This window comes from Vulpes lagopus, chromosome 8, assembly GCF_018345385.1.
Source record: "Vulpes lagopus strain Blue_001 chromosome 8, ASM1834538v1, whole genome shotgun sequence".
Classification (NCBI taxonomy): domain Eukaryota; kingdom Metazoa; phylum Chordata; class Mammalia; order Carnivora; family Canidae; genus Vulpes; species Vulpes lagopus.
Window position 1 is genome coordinate 11628354 of NC_054831.1, and position 12934 is coordinate 11641287.

The 12934-nt window shown below is 43.2% G+C and overlaps 1 protein-coding gene across 6 annotated transcripts in view; it reads right to left on the reverse strand.

Annotated features, from left to right (window-relative positions):
* The window catches only part of RHBDD1 (rhomboid domain containing 1), a 128802-nt gene that overhangs the window by 63811 nt on the left and 52057 nt on the right, over nt 1-12934 (reverse strand). The window lies entirely within an intron of this gene.

The following is a 12934-nucleotide window of genomic DNA, read 5'->3' on the forward strand; positions in this document are numbered from 1 at the left end:
TTCCCCGAAGCACACCTTGAATTACCCAGCCACTGTGAGGCTCGCTGTCTATCAGTGTTGCTGTATTTTTATACACCACTGACCAGTGAGGCAAAGAGCAGGACAAACCCAGTAGAGGAGCCTGGGATGTTCACCCCCTTCCCCCCAAGTTGTCTTCATAGGCACCTTTCCATCACTCAGCAAAAATAAACAAAATTCTCAACCTCCAGCCTGAAAGATGAGTTAGGGCATTAAATTGGTTCTATTCTTCTTAAGGTAGCATCTAGACTTGTCAATTGCTTCTAAATTCAAGGCAAGCCCCAGCCAGCTAAGTCTTTGTTCAATGAGTAGAAGAATAAATGAAAGAAAAATCACCTGGCCAGTCTCCCTGCCCTCCCAATCCCCCAGCTCTTGCGCACTCTACCATCAGCTGTTCCGGAACAGTGTCAGTGTCATGTCATGTCACGGCCATCCAGTGACACTCACTGCCTCGTCTGCTTATAGTCAAGTCCTCTAGGCACTTGGCCTTGCTCATCCCTTCCCTTCACCCACAAAGCCCATCTCCTCACCCCACTGCCAGACCCCCACATACTCACAGGTGGCTATAAGGCTGAGCTGGATGGCAGGCACCCCTGTCATAAAAATCATGTCCCTCTTTCCTTCTACCTCCCTCAGTCACTTCCTATGGGATGTATTCAGCCCTCTGGGTAGTGGAGTGTTTACACGCTGGCCCGTCTGTCTCTTTCTTACAAATAACCTGGGGGCAGCAATGATGTCTTCTTAGTCATCTGTTACGCTACATTAGAAGCTCAAAGCAAAAACAGAAAAAGGTCAAGTGATTGAATATTTCCACAGGGCAGGGAAATGACCCTCACTCCAGAAGTGGGGGCCACCAAAAGTTAGTAAGGAGCTGGACGTAAAGTCCAAGAGTACGGTGAAGTTTGTGGCTTTCGCATGTGTATTACACGCTCCTCGGGCTGTGTGTCGCACAGGGCAGACACTCGAATGTGTGTGAAATGAATGATTCGAGTGTCCTCGGACCAGAAGGCCCATTAAACCCATGACATCTTAAACTTAGAGCACCCTTGGAGCCACGGGGCTGAGGCTCAGTCCCCCATGGGAGACCCAGCATCAGAGCCAACACAGTCCACCTACCCCCACAGCAACCAACAGGCCCAAGGCCCTGGAGATCTTCAAGCAAAACAGCCAGCCATGAGTCATTCTCAGTGTCTTAGAGCCAGCAAAGAGACTTGTTGGCTCCCAGGAAAAGACCAGACAATGGGACACTTCAGAGGAAAGACAAGACTCAGCCTTCTACAGACAGAATGGCACTGCTGTTCACTCCATGTGCCAATTCAATCCTACTGTTGCCCAGGCAAGCTCCTGCATGTCCACACACATGGAAAGTCACAACACGAGTGCTTGCACACATGCCATACACACACATACTCCCCCCAAACACACACACACGGTCATTCCTTCAAGAGAGCTATTATTTTCATCAAATATATTTACCTCAAAATATGTGTAACCTGATAATAAAAATATGGGATCAGATGCTCGGGTTCCCATTTTCAGGGAAGAAGAGCATGAACTGGGCTTTTCTTCAGCTTTTCAAAAAAATAAAATAAAATTGTGCTTATTTTACTCTATTTTTAGGCTACATAAAACTCTTCAAATAGTTCTAGGAATGGCAAAGAAAGTGGTAGTTTGAGGGATACAAAGAAGCAGCCAGAATCAATTTTTTAAAAATAGTAACCTCGATTTAACTGAAAAGAATAAAACTGCATCAACATTTTCAAACTTTTTAAACCAATCTTCATGGTGAATCACATAGAGATATAAAATAACATGGGAGAAAATTTCAATTGAAAACCCCAACCTCTTAAACAATCAATCCTGAACCTCATTTACAGTTTAGAGTATAATACGGTAAAATGAATTTCTTATCTCTCTAAATGAGTTTGTAGAAGTTTGAGTTATAATCTAATTGTCCTAATATAATTGCAAATAACTAAGGATGGAAAGCTGGCAGACCAGAGACCAGATTGCATTATGGCCCAACCTTCCAAATTTTCACAAAAGTCCCCTCTCAAAACCCTGGCTGTCCTCATCCATTCACTTAAGCTTTATATGGGTGTTCTTTTCTTTAAAATAAGAAGAGATTATGATCAGATTAATCAAAACTGAGAATGTCTTAACATTACACACCAAAAAGGGAGAGGCAGCCAATGAAGAAGGAAATATGGGCCCATTTTAAGAGGCATATATTAACTTTCTCTGTGCCTTTGGTAAGCCTTTGACAAACCACCTCATTGGCCCTCTTGGAGACACCACGTCCTGAGAGAAGAAATGGAACCAGAGGCTGTCTCCTCCCCAGCAGGACAGAGAGCCCCTGTCCCAGCGCTAGTGTGCTTGATCCCTGACCTGGGGTGCTGCGGAGCTGCAAGGAGGCCCTCCTGCCTGGCCTTTGGAGGAAGATAGTTAACAGCTTCAGAAGCAGGTTGTGTTATTATGATCATAACCACACACATAAGAAGGACAATTTTGATATCTGTGCTGTCCGAGGAAGCCCGTGGTTTCACGGCAGCTGTCCTCGAAGTGTGCGGTCTGCTCTGAGTTATACCCGCAGGCTGATATCCTGTGCGGCCAGCTCTCGAGAACACAGCTTCTCCTGGACCCGACTCGGTCTTCGGCTGAGACTGCAGATTTGGTGATGGCCTGTCACCCTCCATCCTAATTCAAACCCTATACCCATGACCTTGCTTGTGCGGTAAACGGCCTGACACTAGCACTCAACAAATAACAACCGAAGGAGTAGAGGCATGGAATTAACATTACATATAAAAATGCACATTTCTTGCATACATTACAACTGTATTATAAAAACCCAAGTTACACACAGTCACCGATTAATAGTTGTTTTAGTATCAAATCTCATTGGGAGAGACAGTGATTAAGCACAACACCCTCCCCATCCCGCATACTTGGACAATGTATTACACAAAACATGCTCTTCATTAACAAAACAGCAGCACTAAACCTATTATTATATCCTAAAATTGGTCACTTATAAGCTTTATTTCTTCTGATAGTGCAACAGCAACTCGCTTTAGAAATCCTAAGAGCTATAATCAAACACTGACCATGATTGGTAAGATGCAGTCACAGGGGCCAGACACATCGCTGCCATGTAGTCACCCAGGTTGTGTGAACTGCACATACAGACTACAGTGAAAAGAAATATCACTTGTCTGGGGTCTCAAGAGTGCCACAAAGATCCAATATTCAAATTTGGATCATCGTTTCTCAACTTTGGGCCAATTACTCAGAGTAATTTCATTTCAACAGGGGGACAATATCTTGATCCAGTAGTTCTTAAGGTTGTTCAGTTTCTAAGCCCCTTTAAATGTTGAACCCTGTCTGCAGAAAAATTACACATACACAAAGCATGTCACCTATAATTTTAAGAAGTCTATGGATGGCTTGAATTCCAGACCCTTGCCTCAAGTGAAAATAATTCATCACAAACAGAAGAACTCCAAACCTCCACCAATCTTAGTAGTCATACAATCGGCTGGAAAAACATCTTGTTTGTCCTCAAATACTAAGGCAGAGGTAGCCATTTTGTTTAGATGAAGACTACTCTTTTATTTTAAGATTTTATTTATTTATTCATGAGCGATACAGAGAGAGAGGCAGAGACATAGGCAGAGGGACAAGCAGGCTACCTGCGGGGAGCCCGATGTGGGACTCGATCCTGGATCCCGAGATCACACCCTGAGCCAAAGGCAGATGCTCAACTGCTGAGCCACCCTGGCGTCCCTAGATGAAGATTATTAACGAGCCCAATCTCTTTTGCTGTGCCACTGCTTTGCAGTGGTGTTTAAACCCACTCCTGGATTCAACTGCCTTCCTGCCAAAATCTGACTGTTGGTCAATTCTTTCAGTTAATGTCCAAGGGTAAAAAACTTTGCCACTCTCCATATGTCTGAAAAGGTCTTTATTTCAGTCTCCTATTCGAATGATAGCTATAGGATCAACTGCTGCTGCTAAGAAATGTAAGCTGGACAGTCATTCATCAGTCTTCTCTCTTGGCTTTTAAGATTTTCTCTTTATTATGGATACATTGTCATTATACCATAGTCACTCTAATTGTAGATTTATCTTATTTATTCTCCTTGAGATTTGCAATGCTTTTTCAATCTGAGGTCTCATGGTTTTCTACAATTCTGAAAGACCTTCGGCCATTGGTTTTTGTTCTCTGGACTCCCAGAGATGTAGCACTGACACAGAGTGGGGGGCTCAATGTGTGTATGTAGAAAAAAAAAAAACTAAAAAAAAAAAAAGTTAAAATCAAATTAATGTTGGTACACATTACTTATAAAGGATAGTGATGGTAGGAAAGTTATTTTGAAGCAAAACTAAGATTAAGATATAAGAGATATTATTGTGTGCTATATGTCAAATATATTTCAATAAAGCTGGAAATAAGACGATTGTGGATTTCAGTTATGCAAACTATATGCAGATATTATTAACACCAGTACAGAGTGTTCTTTCCTATCATGCCAGGATAAACTGTTCCTCCCTCCTTTCAGAGGCGACTTGGAAGGTTGAGCTAAGTGGTTATGCAAAACGTTTCTGCTCCCATGTGCCACTGTTAAAGAATCAAAAGCTAAAGCTATGATTGAAAGCTGTGACAGGCTATAAAGGTCCTCCTCTGCTAAATGGCAAATTCTTTCCACAGCTGAAGAAGCTGCCATCTCAGGCATAGCTCAGAAAACAGAAAATGTATTACTCTAACACATAATCTCATGGCATATGCCAAGCAAACGATCTCATTAAGGATGTAACTTGATGGAGACACGGCGTTGGACAAGGCAAGAGAACAAGGTAAGAGGCAGTCACCTAGACGTGGTCTGTCTATTGTATCCTATGTTCCGTAATTTCCTCCTGTAAAAGCAGTTATACCAGGCACAGACCGCACTGATCAGAAGTTACTCACTGTTTGGATCTTAATAAATGATCTTCATAAACTGGCGTTACAAGATGTGGCAAGAAGTTTTCAGGTTTTTGAACATTCATGCCACTAGGAAGGACTTGATAGGATTGCTTCTTCCCAAGATAAATTGTTCTTAAACTGTCTGGTTTCTGTCCTGGCTGTTTCTTCAACCACTATGCCAGTGTCTTTGGCAATGGCACATTTGGAAGAGACTTGGTCTATATGTTCTTTCTCTTTACCACATTCTCTGGCACCACCCTCCTGCTACCTCTGGCTGCAGAAGTAAAAACTAGCCCCCTTCCAATATCATATTCCCTCAAAGGGAGGCATTGCAATATTGGCCATGCAACCTCTAATATTCATGTTGATTTATTAAACATGGCACCAACCTCCAGCCTAGGGCTGGGAGCTGACCACTGACATTTACTTGAGTCCCAGACAAACACAATCTGGAGAAAAACAAGGGTATTGCAAAGGGAGAGGAAAGCCTCTTTTACAAAAGAGCTTCCCAGATAATAGATGATGCCTAGCCATTCTTTGGCTTTCAATTCCATGCCCCTCAGCCTGGCAGCAAGAGAATTTCACGAGCTGGTTCAAGAAGGTAGCATTCATTCATTCATTCATCAAATATTTACTGACGGGTTACTACATAAATAAGACAAACATGGTCACTGCCTCATGGAGCTTCCAATCTGGTGGGAGGGCACGTTTGCACGTGTGCACACGGACAAACACATATACACATACTAAGGGCAAATTGTGCAAAGTATAAAGAAATGAGTCTACTTTCCCTAGGGTGGTCTGGGATGGCTCCTTAGTGGCATTTATTTTTTTATTTTTTTTTTAAATTTTTATTTATTTACGATAGTCACACAGAGAGAGAAGGAGAGGCAGAGACATAGGCAGAGGGAGAAGCAGGCTCCATGCACCGGGAGCCCGATGTGGGATTCGATCCCGGGTCTCCAGGATCACGCCCTGGGCCAAAGGCAGGCGCCAAACCGCTGCGCCACCCAGGGATCCCTTTTTTTTTTTTTTTTAATTTTTATTTATCTTAGTGGCATTTAAAGTGACATCCATATTGGGTGCCTGGGTGGTTCAGTCGGTTAAGCATCTGCCCTCAGCTCAGGTCACCATCTCTGGGCCATGGGATCAAGTCCGACATCTGGCTCCCTTCTCAGCAGGGAGTCTGCTTCTCCCTCTCCTTCTGTACCTCCCTCTGTTTGTGTTTTCTCTCTCTCTTTAATAAATAAAATGAAAAAAATAAAGTGACATCCATAGCATTTGGAGTTTTCATGCTCCGAGGGGAAGAAGAGAAAAGCACATATGTAAGATCTTAGAGGGTGCAAAGAACCTGGTTGGTGTCTTTTAGATGACTGGAGCACAGTGAGGTAGCATAAGGACATTCTATGGCAGGAGATGAATTTGGAAAGATGGGCAAGATCCTATAGGCCTTATGTGCCATGAAGAGGAATTTGGGTTGTGTCCTGACTACAGTGGGAGGCTGCAGAAAAATTTTAAATGGGATCTAGAATTTCTACAAGTGATCTATTCCGTCTGTTGGGAGAGCAGAGTCTAAGGAGGCAAGAATGGCCAGTGCAGCAGATCAGTAAGGAGGCTAATGTAGCTCAGATGAAGAATGAAGGCCACTGAGAAGAGGCTGGTAGCAGCAGAGGTGGAGAGAAGTGAGCAGAGCCAAGTCTATCCTGGCAGCAGAGATAAAAAAGAAACTGTGGATGGACTCCATGCGGGGGGGGGGGGGGGGGGGGGGCGTGCAGGAAGGAGGAATCTAGGCTGCTGGCCTGTGCAACAAGATGGATAGAGGAACTTATTACCAGGATGGGGGGACTGGGAAGAGAAGGCCGGGTGGGGAGAATTCGAGGCTCAGTGCTGATGTGTTTATGGAGAGATGCCTGCATGACAGCTAAATAAAGGCACCTAGGACAGTATTCAGGAGGCAGCTGGGTACTAAGTTAGAAATTGAGGGGAAAGATGGTCCAAAATATAGCTCTTGTATTTCATTTTATTGGGCTTCTAGTATACCTGTATACACTATATCTTTACGTATGACATAAAACACATTATACACATACAAGGTACATATATGTATCTAAAATAAGATGTGAAGGAAATGCATTAAAAAGCAACATATAATGTGTGGTAGGGAGGGAGTAACATACCCCTATTTTCCAAACTTCTTAAAATAGTGTTTTAGTAACTGGCATTATTATTTTTCAAATATCAAGGGCACAAAAATTGGGTAAGGCCCTCCTTTAAAGAACAGTATCACTCTCATCAGTGTGGTGGGTAAATCTAAATATTTTTGTTGTTGTTAGGGTAAATCGTGAAGAAAGCTTTCCCCCAATTGGCACCGGCAAGTGTTTTGAAACTAGCACTCCAGATGAAAATCTGTGGCTTTGCAGCATTACTAAGTTTCTTCAGAGTCTGTTGTGGTGACTCAAATTTTCAAAACGAAACGAAAGGTGAGCCAAATTAACTGACAGCAACGGGCAAGTTTTATTTTCCAGGCGAAATAAAGGCACGACAATCCCCTCCCCGACACACACACTTCACTGGGGCCCAGACATGAAAAGAGAGCAGTCCCAGAAGTGAGGCCTGTGTTCCCTTCCTTGCCAGACACTCCACAGGACCAGACACATCCTACCCTTCCTACCCCCCACTCCCCATATTCACTGTTTGGTGCACAGCACGTGCCAGAACTGTCTCCACCTGCTCGGCACCACACCGCATGCACCCCAGCCCCTGGAGTGATCCAAGAATGTGTCTGAGAACACAGAGCTGGGGGTCAGAAGACCGGAGACTGAATCCTAGGTCCGAAACACCTTCACAGGACCAATGAGCACCCCCACTGCCTCTCCCAGCTGCCACCACCTCCGCTCAGGCCTCTCCCTGGTGTCCCTCGCCCTGCTCCAGCCCAGTTCAGGTTCGTTCCTGTGACAAGCATTCCAACCTGCAAGCCTCCTCCGATGCATACGCCTCTTGGTAGCTCTCCAGTGTTTCTGGAGTAAAATACAAGCAAGGCTTGTTGCATCCTCCATGTGCCTCTGTCTGCCTTGTAAGCTTCACTCCTTACTGCCAGCCCCCAGCCCTACTGCACCCTAAGCTTGGGCCCTTTGCAAAAGCTATGCTTTTGCCCTTCTTGACTTTGTTGGTAATACTCCCTTTGCCCTCCACTTCACCCAGCTAAGCACTAGCAAAACAGTCTCCCTAATCACACTCTTGGTGTCGCCCTGCTGCATGGTCTAATGGCTCTCAAACCTGTATTACCCAATGCCCCCTTAAGCCCCAACAGTTTGTCCTGCTCCCTCTGTTTTCTTGAAATGGAATTCACAAACACACATACTTTTAAAAACACAGATACATATGCAAACACAATCTCAACACAATGCCCTAGCTGTAATATAAGAAAAAAAAATTCACAAGTGATACAATGAAATACCATGAATTGTTTTACACCAGCAGAAGACATAGAAAATGGTCCTCTGCTTGCCCCTATGTATGGAATCTGCATGAAGGTAAGAATAATAAATGCAGGTAGAGGGATCCCTGAGTGGCGCAGCGGTTTGGCGCCTGCCTTTGGCCCAGGGCGCGATCCTGGAGACCCGGGATCGAATCCCACGTCAGGCTCCCGGTGCATGGAGCCTGCTTCTCCCTCTGCCTGTGTCTCTGCCTCTCTCTCTCCTTCTCTCTGTGTGTGTGACTATCATAAATAAATAAAATTTAAAAAAAAATGCAGGTAGATACAGATGGGCTTTTTGTGACTCAAATACCACATGCAGGGTTCCATCAGTGACACGATTTCATGTGAGGGAAAATAACTTTTTGATTCCAAAAAAAAGCAAAGTACAATTTTCCCTTAAGTTACATTTACAATTCAATTTACAATTTTCCTGGAAAAGTCATTGTATATTAAATCCATGCCAAAAAGAAAAAAAACAGAACACAAATCTTTGTGTTTATATGAAAAGCACAATTAGGTTTTAGATTCGGATAATCATAAACAGCTTGTTCACCTACATAAATGTTCTCACAACAGAACTGGGGATGGGAAAGTTATGCAGGATCATTCCTGTAGGGGACTGTCCTGCCTGGTGTGGGGCAGTTAGTACCTTTGGCCCCTGCACACCAAATGCCAGCAGCCCCCCCGGCTAATCATTATGACAACAAAACACAACCCTGCAAATTTCCAAAATCCTTCCTGAGTACTAAGCCATCTATCCCAGTGGAAGCCACTGGCTTAGCACACAGCAAATGCTTATTAAATGTTTGCTGAATTGATGCCTTTTAATCATTAGGCCTCAAAAATATTTCTTTTCAAAGTACTTCCCATGTGACCATACTATGCACAAATTCCACGGATTCCAAGTAAATCTACAACATATTGAACTGATATGCAAGAAAACTTCCCACCATGACTGAAATGCACATGGGGAGTTAGAATATTTGAAAGAGGCCATGATCACTTCCACATTGCACTGTGGTAGAATGAATGCAACTTGGCACGTGAAAAATGCTCTGCCATCTGCTATTACTATAGACAAAAATATTTCTGGATACCACATGAATGATTATTTGCACATCACCTCCAGAAAGTAAATATAAAATGAAAGAGAAGTTGGATTGTTTATAGCCTGATTTTAACATGTGCTACTGTTATGAAGCAAAGAGACGTTCCTGTGAGCTCAGCCTTATGGAGGGGTTTGCAGAAGCAGTGTGGATACCTGGAAATCCCACAGCCCTTTGATAGCAGGGCTTTCTGAGATTGCAGGAAGAGACTGGCATAAGTGACCTGGATGACCAGGGGTACACGAGGAAGAAAGAGCGGCAGGGGATGATCTCAACTATGAACTGGGGAAATGACTTCTACATATTCCTCCTAGACACCATAACATGAGTGGACGTGCTGCCCTTGCCAGCAAGGAGTCTAGATCTACTGTGTTTTAACCCCGGCTGGACATTAGACTCTCTTAAACAGGTTTTAAAAGTTACAGCTCCTTGGACTGCACCCCCAGAAATTCTTCAAAATTGTTCTAGAAGTAGGACCCCGACATTGCTTTGTTTGGTTACTTTCTGGTTTTGTTAATTCCCTAGGTGATTTTAATGTGTTGAGGTCTGCTGATCTTAAGCCAAAGTTCAAATTCTAATGGTGAGATTACAGCTGCCATAGCAGGTCAATAAAGAAAAACATTTTGAGTATAGGCAATACTCTTTACCCTAAAAATTACCTCAGAGAAGTGACATCTGTTTCCCTTCTTGGTAAGTTGGTCTTAATGTATTCTACTGTAATGCTGCAAGACTGAATTTTCAGTTATACTTACTTCAAAAGATTTACAAGTTCTTTGGACTTATAAAAACATGATAATTCAGCTAGTGTACCCACACATCCAAGAAAGTCATATACACATGGCCAAAGATGACAACGGTAAAGAGTTAAGGTAATTCCCGAATCCCTAGACTCAACACAAAGACTAGGAAACAAAACTAGATCATAAAGTTAGCCTATAATTTCAAAAGATTAAATTCTACTTGTGGTTAAATCTGGTCTGAATCAAAATTCTGACTGTGAACACCCCACCTACTATATGACTCAGAGACCTGGGCGTGCCATTGATAACACATATTGCTTCTGCAACAGCTTTGTTGGTATGCCTGCAAGGCACGGTTAATGTTATACAAGAGCACGGAATCACCAGCAACACAGTTCCGTAAACAGTCTAGCAGAGGAGAGTCTGTTTATGCAATGCAACCTGCTCGGCCGAACATCCGTGGAAACCATGAGACCCATATAAGCTCATCTCAGAGCACTGCCATGGTCAAAGAAACAGTCACACTTCCAATGGAGGTCCAAGGCCGGTGGATATCTCCTCACTTCCCTTCCTTGTAGCTCATCCACAAGCAGAGGCACCTATACTTGGCCAACGAGATATACGTTGCATCTAATCTTGACAATCTAGTGATAGGAGTGCAGCGAAGCAGCATTCAGGGTTCATTCAGTTCTCTCAGGTTTTTCCAGCAAAGTGCTTTGGTATTCTCTACAGTCTAGAAGATGATAGCCTTCCAATTACCGGGGACTGGTGGTAAAGTTTGCCAGAGCAGATTTCCAAGGTGTTCAACCAAGAATCTCAACTTGTGGGTTCCAGGTATATATATGGGAGCTGAAAAGATAGGCTGCTCTATTTTCTCTAGAATTGCCCTTATCTCTGATTCTTGGTATTCATACCTTCCACAATCCTTTCTTCCTGCATGTGGGTGGGACCTGTGACTTGCTTCTAAACAACATAGAACATGCCACTTCCACTATTGTGTTACGTAAGATGATAATTTCTACCTTCCTAACAGACTCCATTTTGCTGACCTTAATGTACGAAACTCCCATACTGTGAGCTAACCTATGGGGCAATTCCAGTGGCAAGGAACTGAGGATGCCCCTGACTGACAGATGACAGCACAGCTCTTAATCTAACAACCCAAAGGAACTGTGTTCTTTGATGAGCCACATAATTTGGAAGCAGATCCTTGCCAGGTCAAACCTTCAGATGAGATCTTAGTGCTGGCTGACACCTTTGTTGCAGTCTTGTGAGAAATCCTGCCACCTGAGGCCCACATAAGCCATGCCTAGCCTCCTGCCCTATGAACACCATGAGATAATAAGTGTGTATTCTCTTAAGCTACTACACTTGATATCACATATTACAGGGCAATAAATAACACAGAAGCCAACACAGGAAAAGACAAAATTCTGATGCCCTTGCTTGCACACCCAAATTCCACCATACTTCATGTCTCTGAAACCCTGAAATTTTAGTTATGTAAGCCAGTAGAGGTCCTTTCTTCTGATCAAATTAGTTTGGGCTGGGCTTCTTGAAACCATAACCAGAAGAATCTCAAAGGAAGTGGACAAAGATGACCGAGGCAATGTAGAACCAACCGAGCTCAAAGTCTGAAGGGGAACTGTGCCGTACACTATCTCAGTTCCAGGATAAGCAAAGACTCCAGGTGGAGTGGGGGACTGATGATCCTACTAACAGAGTCAAAAGAATGTTTCCACACTGAAGAATCATTAGCCCAGACGTTCAAGTTACTGAACTCATTCTCAGAACCTACACCCTTATATTAGATACAGCTCCAATCCGCATGCGCAGGAGATAATAATAACGACACTACAAGAATTAAAAGAGAAAATACATATAAAAGCATTCCATATAATGCCTGACATATTGTAGGTATTAAGCAAAATGTGAGAAAAAATTCAAACATCTCACTTTTTTAACTTAGAAACACTATTTGCTATCTCTATTAAGGCGCTCCCTGAAATTCAGACACCTTATTGAGTAAGCTATTAGCACATACTTCCAAGGGAGGTGCAGGACTCCCATAGCTCTGGAAGACTTTGATATGCTCTGACTAGCTTCAGTTATTCTTATACTCACAGAAGAAAACTCAGAGGCACTGAAGTGGTGGTAGCTCTTCCAAGGAGCCAGACACTGATTTCAGGACTTTCCTCATGGTATCTTTTTAATTTTCCAGAAAGCCCATAAGACAGGTATTATTGGTCCCATTTTATATATGAGGAACTGAGATTTAGAGAAGTAAAAAAAAAAAAACCTTGGCCAAGGATGCCAAGATTATGAAATAGAGATCCAGGAGAAAGTGGGAGTGGAAATCAATAAATGTGTACAGAAAGGCAGTCTCAAGAATGGGTCCAACCCCAGGAGGCCCAGACTGATGGATACACCTTCTACCTGTCATTGCCCCAGACACTCACACATCTGAGAAAGTTTAAGTAGGATACAATGAGGAACAGGGAACAAGACTCCAAAAGTATGACTAGGAACCATGTAACTGTTCATGTGACACAAGACTAGCAGTACTATGAGCCACGTTTTGACCCTCAAAACACTTCTTTAAAAAAATAAAATAATCTACTCTGAT